The sequence below is a fragment of the Lissotriton vulgaris genome, chromosome 4_1, assembly GCF_964263255.1.
Source record: "Lissotriton vulgaris chromosome 4_1, aLisVul1.2, whole genome shotgun sequence".
NCBI lineage: Eukaryota > Metazoa > Chordata > Amphibia > Caudata > Salamandridae > Lissotriton > Lissotriton vulgaris.
The window spans coordinates 832375961-832389209 of NC_141691.1; positions in this window are offsets into that span (position 1 = coordinate 832375961).

The following is a 13249-nucleotide window of genomic DNA, read 5'->3' on the forward strand; positions in this document are numbered from 1 at the left end:
GTCTGTTTAGTAGCACATTGACCCAATTGTATATGTCGAAGTTCAGCAATGAAACAAACGTGCTTTTGACTCCATTCCCACCAGGGACCACAATAGCCCATTTTTCTACTTCACATTGTGCGGAGTCTCTGTCAAAACTTCTGCTCTCAACAGCTATTCTCTTCCACCATCTACCGAATTATAATGGCACATCTTACGATAAGGTTTGTTTGCTTTGTTTGCCTATCACCTGGATTTCTGTCACTCAATACTTCAAAGCAGCGGAAGGCCTTCCCTGAAGTCTGTGGCTGAGCTGTGGGCCAAAGGAAGACTTCCTCCACAATATTGAATTAACATGGGTAATATAGCAAAATCCTTTGTTTAACTGAAGGATGCTCAGCATGTGCCTAAATACTGGTCCATTAGACCTTTTTCACAATGACTCTGGTTGCACTCAGAAACCCCCCTCAAAAGATGGGGAGGATTTAGTAAGAATGCTCTACCTTCTGCTCCTTCAAAACAAACAAAAACTTTTATCTGTAGAGATTGGGCATCAACAAGCAGAGGTGCCAGTACCTAAGTTGTTTGTCTTGGAGGATATTCAGTCTGGGTTAGAATGTATGTTGCAGCATCAGAAAGCTACATAACTGCCTTTGCTATAGTAAATTACTCTGTTAACGAACTCTACTTTGATGAGTGACTCCTCATCAATGAACAAACCTCTTACGCAAATACTCATTATCGATTAGATCATCAGGCAGGACCTCATCAACCACCACTTCATTGTCAACAAACATGTCCATCAGTAACTGTACTTTATCAATGACTACATCCTCATCTAAGGCTCCAGCCTATTAACTAAATCTTGCTCATTGCTCACTTATTGACGAAAAAACCATCATCAATAGCCTAATTCTCGTAGGTCGCAAAATCCCCATTCGTAAACTCCTAGTTGGAAGCAAGCAAAAGCCATCAATTTGTAGGTACCTACAACAACAACAAGCTAATCACCGAGGCATTCTATAACAATGTTACCTGAATATTTCATGTTAACTTTCATGCAAGAGCTCCCAACTGCATAAAAGGCCATTTCAAGACTGAAGCCATCTTTGACAACATTAGTAATTAGATGAGCCGAGCCACTTTTATAAATTATCCCTTCTCAAATCTCTCCATTTAAGGTACCTCCATAACATTTGCAGCAGATAGTAGAAACCGACGAGAAAGAGGAGAAGGAAGAAGTGTATCAGGACTCTTATTGAGCTTACAGGCTGTGCCAGCTGTTCTTCCATTACCTCTCAGTAGTACCATAGAGAGAGGCCTCATTAAAACGAGAAGGACTAGGAGATATGATTTGTGAGGAGCGTGGCCAATTCCCAGAGACTGATCCTTTTAGAATCTTTATGGTACTGTTTGAACGTCTATTTGTAATGCAATATGTGTTGTAGTTACGTGACTTGCATGTATTGGTATTACAAATAACAATGGCTTTTATTTTTTAAAATAATTAATACTTAAATAAAAGTTAATGTTATTATCAGAACAAAGGTGAATTGGGGGGCCAGACTTCCTAGAGTGTAAGGTAAAAACGAGGTAACAGTGTTTGAGGACGTATGAAAGTGAATAAAAAACGAGAGAGAATGCAAGAGAACACGAGCTTACTAAGAGAAGTTAATCACGGTGGGTTAATCAAGGATTGGGGGGCTTGTAAGCTCCATTCAGAGGAGAATCGGTTAGAGGCAAAATAATGTACCTGTAACAAGCAAGAAAAAAACGGGCTGAAAAACATTGGAACAACAATGCGTAGTGAGATAAAAGCAGAAGCTATTGATGTCTCACTTACTGGTGCCGGAAGGAATAAATCATCCCCGTGCAGTACATAATTACTAAATAGCCGCCAAGTCGCTCTGCTACATTCGTTCTAGAAATACATAAAAACAAGGACCCATCATGTGTAATACTAAACAGTCTACTGATTACCAAAAATATAGCGGGTGGACAATGCAACCGCTCGGTTGTCAAGATAGAAATATCTGTGGGCGGTGAAATGACATTGGATTCAAAACATCCTGAGTCTCCCAAAATGCTGTGTCCGTGCCGGGGCAGAGAGCCGTTTGCGTGATTTGTCGGCCGGTTAATTGCAGTGAGAGCAGCGGCGCGTGCACGTAGTCTCACGGTGGATGCGAGGACTAGCAGTGAGGGAAGTCTGCTCGGCCTGACTGCTGCATCCCGATAGAAGGGAATGTGCATGGATGCGCATAGGGTTACAGGAATGTAAACGGAAAATAAACCCACCCTTTTTTAAAGTAGATATTGTGAAAGGGCAGATAAATGTATCAGTGTGGAGTTGTGCAGCACAGCCCCAGATTAGCAATGAAAAACCTCGTGCAGCACAAACTTTAAAGAACACATGAGTTAGCCATATATACCTTTTGACACAGATGCAGTTAGGATGACACGGAGTGCTAGCGGAAGTCAGGCAGCCTTTGTTGGGATGTGGGCGGGGCCTGCAAAAAACAGGAAGGAACTGCCGGGAGAACGTCCTGGAACCCTGCACGCTGAATGCTGGCTGCCGAGGGACACGCGGAAAGAGCCCAGTGAGTGGAGGGGGTGTATGCGCGTGTGTCTGTGTGTGTTCGAGTGTGTCTGTCTGTGTGCGCGTGGGTCTGTTTAAGGGGGGGTGCGTGTGTGTATGCAGTGTGTGTGTGCGTGTGTGTATGCAGTGTGTGTGTGCCTGTGTATTCGTGTGTATGTGCGCATGCGTGAGTGTGCCTGTGTGTGTGTGTTTGCGCACGGGAATATGAGGCACGAGATGGCACGGCGCCGTGCGCGCCCACGAGGTGAAATCTGCGCTCGTGCCCCTCTCGTGTCTACATTTCCAAATACGGGCAACAATAGATCTCGAGCAGACGCTGCTCGACCTAAAAATGTGGGGGCCCTCTGCTGCGAGGAGAGCTGCTATGTACTCATGTACTGCCTGGTTATGGTTACAGTCAAACCGCAAGTATGCATGTCCCCCGCTGCGAGAAGTGAATCTTAGGGACTTGGGGACTGCCCGGGCCAGCTCCACACCACAATTGCCTACGGAGATGCAGCGTGAGGAGTCGCTGTCTATATCGTCCTCCGGTGTAGTGCTCCCATCGTGGACATGCAGCCCTGGAGAGATGCTCATCTCGCTGGGTGCAGCTGGCGAGACAGTGACATCCTCGAGGTCGTCAGCGTTCTTGTGCCATGGCACCCAGTCGGGGGGTAAGCTTGAAGCATTCAGATGCCTACACTGGGTTTCTAATTTACACTCTGCCTATAGTGCGGTTTTGGGGCACCAGAGCATAAAACGGCCTCTCCCATAAACCACAATGCCTAACTGGGCAGCAAGCCCTTGCAGTCACTCTGGGGGTCTTCTTGATTCTTGCAGGAGGGAAAGGGGCAGCACAGCATCCCAATCAGGCACAGTAGCAGTTCGTCGAAACAGTCAAACACAGCAAGATGGCAAACATTCAGCACAGCATCCTTCACTCCAGGTTGTTTCTTCCAGTTCCTGTTGTGTACCGATTTGATAGGACCAGAGCCCTCTTACTTATACTCAAAAGTGCCTTTGATGTAGAGGGGGATTTCAAAAGAGCCTTATGAAGTGCACAAGGATCCCTTTCAGTGCAGCCCTGGCTCTAGGCTACCAGTAGGGGGTAAATCAGCCCTTTGTGTGAGGGCAGGACACAATCTATTCAGATGTAAGTGTGAACCACCTCTCAGCCCAGGAAGGCTATCAGTATGTATATGAATGCAGATGTAGCCCCTGTCACACCCAGCCCATCCCTGTGTTGTTGCTGCCTAGAGAGTATGCACAAAGTGTAGTTGTCACCCAGGCCAGACGTGGATTGCACACAGGCTGCAGGCCCACAGAGAAAAGTTAAGAGTGGTTAAATGTCCTCTTTCAAAAAATGGCATTTCTAAAATAGTAATGATGAATGCAACTTTGCCATTGAAGAGAATTTATCATTTCTATTCCAACCATATCAACATAATAAAGCTATTTCTCTCTTTCCAGGAATTACCACTTAAAAGTATATAGGGAATCCCCAATGCTGGCCTTTTAAGGAGTTTGTCACTGCTGGGACATATAAAACTTAAGTACATGTCCTGCCTTTTAATTACACAGCACCCTGCCCTTAAGGTCGTTTAGGGCCTACCGTAGGCATGGCTTATGTGTAATTAAAGGGAAGTTTAAGGTTTGGCAGGTGGTTTTAAATGCCAAGTCGAAGAGACATTAAACTGCACGCCACAGGCCTTGCAATGGCAGGTCAAAGACAATTTTGAAAGACTACATGTGTGAGTGGTACAATGAGTGCTGCAGGCCCACTAGTAGTATTTAGATTACAGGCCCTGGGTATATGGTATACCACTTTAGAAGGGGCTAACCAATAACCTAAATATGCCAATCAGGTATACACCAATTACACACCCGTTTAGGGAAGAAGCACATGCACTTTAGCACTGATTAGCAGTGGTAAAGTGCTCAGAGCCCTAGCGCCAAGAAAAAGGTCAGAAAAAGAGGAGGAAGCAAAAAGTTTTGGTAACCCTTCAAAAAGTGCCATTTCCAACACAAACACCCCCGCCCCCCAGCCTAAAGCCATTGTAGCTTAATCAATACCTTGATGAACTTCTCTGCTTAGGGCGACAGAAACTGGACAATTGTCCACTACTGCAGGGGTTCTCGCTAGTTCTACGCCTGTCTGAACCCAGTTGGATCCCTCTGTCTATGTTCTCTGGGGCCACTAAGCTAACCAATGGGGAATCCTTATCCTTACCTGGGGAGCCCATCTGTGCAGTACCTAACCTTAATTAGCTCACAGATGCATCCCAGTAGGTAGACAGTACCAACTCATATTCGGAGGGAGATCATGGCATGTTCTTTAACGTTCCCCTGGGGACTACCTTCCCCTCAGGTCACATGGGCCATCCCTGTAGAATTCCCACCACTGGGGTGTTTCTTTGGACAGACAGAGTCCCACTGTTTGTGTCCTAACTGGGAACAATCATAGCAGCAGGTTTGGAAATGGGTTGCCATGGGGCACTACCCACCAGTACCTTCCTCCCTTCTCTCAGTCGGGACAATGGAACCCTTTCCTTCCCCCTCTCATGGGAGCTTTCTGGGTCTCACTTGACCTCCTCATCACTCTCTTGGGGGTAACCTGTACCACTCTTCTTGGGGTCACTCCTGGGTACCCTTCTGGTCACTCAGGTGCTGACCCAGATGTCTGCCTGCTCAGAAAGCTTCCTGGAGTCAGTCAACTTGCTATTTACCAGGTGTTGGTGCAAGATGGCTGCATTCTAGTGAGGCTCCTGCAGTCTGGGGTGGCTAAAGAGCAATATCTTGCACCGTAAGCCCTCCTCATGAGCCCAAAAGGCATCTGTATCGGCTCCTATACAAAAAATTAAATCAAACGGGAGCAGGCAGGCAGGAAAGCCCTGAGCACAACAACCAAGCAGCGGGACCTACGGAGGTGAGACGGATGAGCTTGGGACCTGCCTAGCCCCCTCTGCGAGCAGACAACTGAGAGCCATGCGGGGTGGAACATCGCTGCCAACTCACTTTTAATAAGGCAGTGGATGTGGGAGGTGAATCCACAGCGGGAGACGACTTCTGAAACCCACAGGTGTTGGATAACCCCCCTGCCGCCAGTGACGCAAGAAAGCCGGGAGAAGGGTAACCTCTATTGTTGCATGCACAAATATGGCATGAAAAGGCGTTGCAAAACGGCTACAGACATCCATGGTATATTCTACTCCTACCAATGGCCAGTCATCCTGCCACTCCAGTGACCCATTACGTCATCTGCTGCAAGATGCTGCAAGACTACAATATCCACACGTGGAGTAATTTGTATGCTGAGGGGAGATTTCGAAACAGAACAGAATTTTTGGGGATCCGCTCCCCCTCACCTATAGACTTGTTCCTATATATTATACACCTATAGACTTGTTCTTATATATTAGACTAAGACAATATAGCTACCACAGACCTTTCTAAACAGACCGCCAATACTAATACTGTTGCATAACATGCTCCAGGCGACCGGCGCCTCACATGCAGAGGAGTGACTCTATCGGAGCATCCTTAACTCTCGGATGGAAACCCTGGACAGAGCGAGAGAGGGATGGGAGGCAGAGCTGGGAGGCCTAATGACAGATGCACAGTGGACATACTGCTGTCAACATACCAGGTGAAAAACAGCCAGCAGTAGGCTGAGAATTATTAATTTCAAGTTTATACAGAGTGTACTATACTCCGGTGAGACTACATCACTAAAACATAAGACCTAATGACAAATTTGATAAATGTGGAGTTGAAGGAGCAGACTTCCTGCACCTAGCTTGGGCTTGTAGAACAATCAATAATTATTGGGAAGCGATTGGGGAGGCCCTATCCCAGATGGTAGGAGTACAGATACACCTTAACCCGATCACTGCGCTGCTCGAGTACATGGACAACATATGACACATCGGTGAGGCGTTTCGTGGCCCTGGGCTACTGCTGGCTAAATGCCAGGTTGTGTGTCGATGGGGGTGGGGAAGAGCCCCCAAGTTCAAGGAATGGATACAAGACCTAGTATATTGCCAGGAGCAACTAACAATTTATATAGAGTGCCTCCAAGTAACATCACGACTAAAGACATACTTGACACATACCTCTCACGAAGCAGACAATAGCTAAGCAAACCCTTACCTGGGAAGCATTGACAATTACTAAGAGGAAGATATGACACCTGGATATAGAACATCTTGTCATTGAATTTCACCCGTTTCGAGAATGCAATAACACTGTATAACACTGAATATGTGGATATAAGAAATGCAGAACTCTGGAAGTGTTATGAAATATGTACACTGTTGATTATGAAAAGACTAATAAAAATATTTCAAAAAAATAATGCGCTCCTTCAAAAACAAGTCATACAATCCTTCATAATCATTAATGTTGCTGCCCATCTCCCAGTGCCTCACTAGGGTGATCCAGAAAATCCACCTAGTTTTGTGTCGCAAGTTTGTGACTATCCCTGAACCGCTGCCTGTACTTATCAGGTGTCAACCCAAACTTTCTGAGTAAAATGGCCTTCATGGTAGTGTAGTTGGTCTGGTCCCTCACCTCTAATGTAAGGAATGTATCCCTCCCCACTGGAAGCATGGGCTAACAAATACTAACCCCCAGAACTCATCTGGGACCTGTGCACTCTAAGAGCCACTTCATAGGTTGCCAGCCATGTGTCCACCTCATCCCCCACATTGAAACTGGGCACCACGTCTTTTGGAATATGAACACTAGATTCTTGTGAGGTCATTGCAGGTGTGCTGCCACCATTGTTGTTGTTACTGACCCCCTCTTTCCCTCTTGGAGGGCTCTGATAACTAGCTCCTTGAGGCTGAGCTCATGGACCATCTTCCTTTCTTCCATGCCCAGCCTGTTCTCCTCAAGTGCTTGCTCTTTCTCCAATCTAGCAAGCTCCTGCTCATACTCAAGCTTGCAAGGGCCCGCTCTTTTTCAATCTTGCCCAGAGCCTGCTCCTGTTCAATTCTGGCAAGTCTAGTCTCAATTTTCTCTCCTCCCTCTTGTCCTCTAGTTCCTCTAAGGACAGGCTTTTTGATTAAACACTGCTACCTGCTTTAGAGCAGACTTCTAGTCCTTGGAGCATATTATCCCCCTCATTAGCAGGCTGCAAAGCAAGACCTCCATCTTAGTTCTACTCTAAATTCTCCTCCACCACATCCACTTCATTATCTGAGTAGGCTGCCACCCATGCCATCAAGGCTTTCTGAAACTCTGTATTCTTGGCACTTTCCTTATAGAACACCCCTCTCTCCTGGCAGAACCCCTTGAGCTGGTTTACTATGTAGGACTCCAGGTTGAACAGCTGAAATTCCATTTTGCCAGGCAGGACCACAAACATTGTAGAAATAGTGAGTATGGGGCAAGAAGAGTTTTGGAAAACTGCCGGATGCCAATCAGGTAGAATTGAAAATTTAAAAATGCCAATTAGCAAAAGAACAGAAAAACAATACCAATTAGGAAGAATTGGTTTGAATTGGTCTAAGTACAGAGTTGTAGAGCACACTAAATTAGTAAATCATATTGCACAAACACAAGACCTATCCTCACCTCTGATCACCAATGTTAGAAATGGGGCTCCTGGTTGTCTAACGAATGCACCTAAGTCAAGCAGGGCCCACCATTTTAGTCAGGCTAAATCAGATACACACCAAAAATACCCTGTGCTCACTCTCTGGTAGCTTGGCGCAGATCAGGAAAGCTTATCATAAGAGGCAATATGTTAAGTATCTGTGCAACACACATACAGAAACACAATGAAAACACCACTAAAATAATCCACACATGTTTAAAACAATAGTAGCTCCTTTTTATGCATAAAAGAATGATAACAAAATGATCAAAGTCCAATCAGGAGATTAAGAGTTATACACTTTTACATTTCAAGCAGTGCTTCTTAAAGAAAATGTCTGCTGGGCTAGTTTTAAAGCCTTCATGGTATTTTTACAAAGGTACATTAAGCTATTGCAGCCCAGAAGCCGAAGCACTTCTCTTAGAGCAAATAACGTTTTGCTGGGGATTGTGTTATGAGCCCTGAAAAGTCTATAGTTCCTGACCACAAGGAGCACAGTAGGGAAACATCGAGATCGATCAGACTCGGTCAAAATATTCAAAACAAGGTATGAGCCAAACTATGACACTGGGACCTCCCTGGTCCGGTTACTGTCACCGACAATGTAGAGTTGGGAACAGTAGTGAGGAGCGCAGCCAATGCACCAGAATAATTCCTTTTAGAATCTTTATGGTACTGTTTGAACTTCTATTCACATTCCACTCCATAGAGTGACTGGTTAGTAATGTGCCTGAGACACCCAAAAACATCTACGAATGGTACCACACAGTTTACAGGGACTGCCCGGGTCCCGCATGACTAGAATAAAAAATATGGGGGCCCTCCGCTGCGAGGAGACCAGTCACATACTCAGGGTCTGCCTGGGTATGGTTGCAGCCAAACCCCAGGTACGTGTGTGTCCCGCTGTGAGGAGCTTTGGGATTTTGGGTCCCCTAAGCGCTGGCCGCACACCACAATTAAAAATTTCCTAGCTGTTGAAATGGAAAGTTCCAATTTTATTTAGGACATAGAGGTGAGGATTAGGATTTTCTTTCCTCACTTTAATCAACCAGCAGCATTTAACATTTAACACATTTTCAAATCATAACTACATTTCCCATGAGTCCTTGGGAGAGAACAGAAAAAACGTTCATCCAGTCAGAGGGCTAGAGCTCCATATAATGATCATCGCCGACTCTCTACCCTCATCATTCTGCCTGCAACACAACCTGATTCTCTAGGCTTCATTCTTGTTTATTGGCATTCGTCCCTGAAAGGAAGTATAAGACCAAGGGCCCGATGTAGGTAATTACATTTTACCACTTCTTAAATACCGAATGATACCGAATCGGTATTTAAGAAGTGGTAAAATAGAGGGGGGGGGGATGTAGGTAAAACAGAATCGGTAAATACTGAATCGTTAAGATTCAGTATTTACCGATTCTGTAAATACCGAATCGGTAATGCCCATTGATTCCAATGGGCATTGAAGCCCATAGGAATCAATGGACATTACCGAATTGGTATTTACAGATTCGGTAAATACCGATTTCAGCAATGGGTGCAGGGGGTGTCCCTTTGACACCCTCCAGCACCCCAATTCCGGACTTGTGTGCTATGTGGCACACAGACATGCCCTAAGGGCATGACTGTGTGTCACATTGCACAGGTGTGCATGCCTGAATTCGGAATTTTACCACCCAATAGGATTGGGTGGTAAAATACTGATTCTAAAGGGCCTGTGGCACTCTTAGGAGTGCCACCGACATGTGGATTTACCGAATCGGTAAATATGCCAATTCGGTATTTTACCGATTCTGTTAATTTACCGATTCGGTAAATTTACAGATTCGGTAAAATATAGGCCCCCTACATCTGAAAACCCATTTACCGGTCGGTAACGGCCGAATTCGGCCGTTACCGGCCGGTAAATGGCCACCTACATCGGTCCCCAAGGGCCCGATGTAGGTAATTAAATGTTACCATATCTTAAATACCGAATGATACCGAATTGGTATTTAAGAAGTGGTAAAATAGAGGGGGGGATGTAGGTAAAACAGAATCGGTAAACACCGAATCGTTAAGATTCGGTATTTACCGATTCTGTAAATACCGAATCGGTAATGCCCATTGATTCCAATGGGCATTGAAGGCCATAGGAATCAATGGACATTATCGAATCGGTATTTACCGATTCGGTGAATACCGATTTCAGCAAGGGTGCAGGGGGTGTCACTTTGACACCCTCTAGCACCCCAATTCCGGACTTGTGTGCCATGTGGCACACAGACATGCCCTAAGGGCATGTCTGTGTGTCACATTGCACAGGTGTGCATGCACAGATGTGCATGCACACCTGAATTCGGTATTTTACCACCCAATAGGATTGGGTGGTAACATACTGATTCTAAAGGGCCTGTGGCACTCTTAGGAGTGCCACCGACATGTGGATTTACCGAATCGGTAAATATACCAATTCGGTATTTTACCGATTCTGTTAATTTACCGATTCGGTAAATTTACAGATTCGGTAAAATATAGGCCCCCTACATCTGAAAACCCATTTACCGGTCGGTAACGGCCGAATTCGGCCGTTACCGGCCGGTAAATGGCCACCTACATCGGTCCCCAAGGGCCCGATGTAGGTATTTAAATGTTACCATATCTTAAATACCGAATGATACCGAATTGGTATTTAAGAAGTGGTAAAATAGAGGGGGGGATGTAGGTAAAACAGAATCGGTAAACACCGAATCGTTAAGATTCGGTATTTACCGATTCTGTAAATACCGAATCGGTAATGCCCATTGATTCCAATGGGCATTGAAGGCCATAGGAATCAATGGACATTATCGAATCGGTATTTACCGATTCGGTAAATACCGATTTCAGCAAGGGTGCAGGGGGTGTCACTTTGACACCCTCTAGCACCCCAATTCCGGACTTGTGTGCCATGTGGCACACAGACATGCCCTAAGGGCATGTCTGTGTGTCACATTGCACAGGTGTGCATGCACAGATGTGCATGCACACCTGAATTCGGTATTTTACCACCCAATAGGATTGGGTGGTAACATACTGATTCTAAAGGGCCTGTGGCACTCTTAGGAGCGCCACCTACATGTGGATTTACCGAATCAGTAAATATACCGATTCAGTATTTTACCGATTCTGTAAATTTACCGATTCGGTAAATTTACAGATTTGGTAAAATATAGGCCCCCTACATCTGAAAACCCATTTACCGGTCGGTAACGGCCAAATTCGGCCGTTACCGGCCGGTAAATGGCCACCTACATCGGGCCCAAAGTGTCTATCATGCAGTTCGAGAACTATGTGCAAGAAGCAAAGAAAACACCAATACATGCTAAATACAGAACACCAAAGAAGCAAGATTGTCAAATGTACATTTACATTTATCACTTTCCCAGCTCATATATAACTCATTACAATTCATGGGGTCTTTCAAATAAGATATTTGTAAATATTGGGCAGGCTAATCCTTGCCTCCATGTCCTTAATAGAATTGAAATTTTCCGTTACGACAGCTAGGACATTTTTTATTCTATATCTGAACCCAGAGGCAATGATTGGGCTTGTTTAAAGCTTTCCACCACTAGGGTTGCCAGATTAGTCACTGGTAAAACTTCTTAAAAGTTGAATCTGAGGACTAATCCGCTGTATTGAGGATAACCTTCAGTCTAGCTCCCACCGCAAAAGTTTTAGATGCCAAGGCACCTCTGACTGAGTAAGCCCCAAAACATGAAACATCAATACCTGCTTCTTGCATCACCCATCTGACCCATCTGGCAACTTTAGTAGAAGAAAACGCTTTTGAAGGCTTGGTAAGAGCAATCATCAGTTGTCTTTTGCTGTGAGGGTGCAGTTCCTCTGTCACAGCTTCATAGGTCTTGAGCTCTTTAACGACACACAATATAGGCACCTTGTGGAATGAAGCATGACACAGTTCTTGAATTATATTTCGTACGTTGAGCAATGTGAAAGGTGACCCCTTCAGTGGTGAATACTCTACTTTTTATGGCCAAAGCATGAACGTCTGACACTCTGCAGCATGAAATTTACATAGCAGCATTGCTAATTTCACAGATAATTGTTTTCTAGACAGGCATTTGTTAGAAGGCCAGGATTTAGAGATTACGAACTTTATTCACATCCCACAATATGGAGTACCTGGGTTCTGGGGGAAGCCACATTCTGATACCCCTCAAAAGCTTACATACCAGGGGATTTTCCCCTCCGGGTGACCATCCACTGGTAAGTGACCTGCAGAGATTGCAGATCTAAATGTGTTTATTGACCTGTAAGACAGTCCAGTTGAGGCCAGATTCGCCAGAAAATTCAGTACATGGACAACATCTGCCCCCAGCGGATCCTCCTGGGACTGGAGATACCAGCCCAGCCATCTGGTCCAGGCAGAATGATATTGTTTGGATGTGCTGTCCACCCAAGCTCTGGTGGGTAGATCGGCAGCTTCTCGTGAAATGCCTGGGACTTTCCACTGTTCCCAGTAATCCCGCGGGCCATAAGACGGAGCAAGCCTTCTAGGACCAGCGGGTGATGGTTGGCTTCGGTGTCCCGGAGGTGATCTGGAAAGAGGGGTAGAAGGATTAGAAAATCCCAAGAAAGCTCCATCATCACTAGAAACAAGACTTGGGGCCTCTAAGCTGGGGTGTCCACCACCAGATCCACCCTCTGCCTACGTACCTGCACTGCTAACCTCATTAGCATTGCAAATGGAGGGAACACATATGCAGACACCTTGATGAAATCCTGGAGAAATGTGTCCTTGTCCACTGCATTGGGGCCCGGCCGCCAACTACAATGTCTGTTCAGATGGAAGTCCAGATGATATCCAAAGCAATCCAAGGAGAAGGGGCCCCATCCCTCTTGAATCTGACAGAATACTTCGGTTTGCAATTTCTATGAGCTGACCCCTCCAGTGGTGAGAGTGCCAATCTGCTACCTGTTTGGAATGTCCCGGGAGATGTTCAGCCAACAAAATCTGATTGGCTAGGCAATAATCCCATAATGTGCATGCCAGGTCCGAGAGGGTTTTGGATTTCGTGCCCCCCAGATTGTTGACGTAATGGACCACC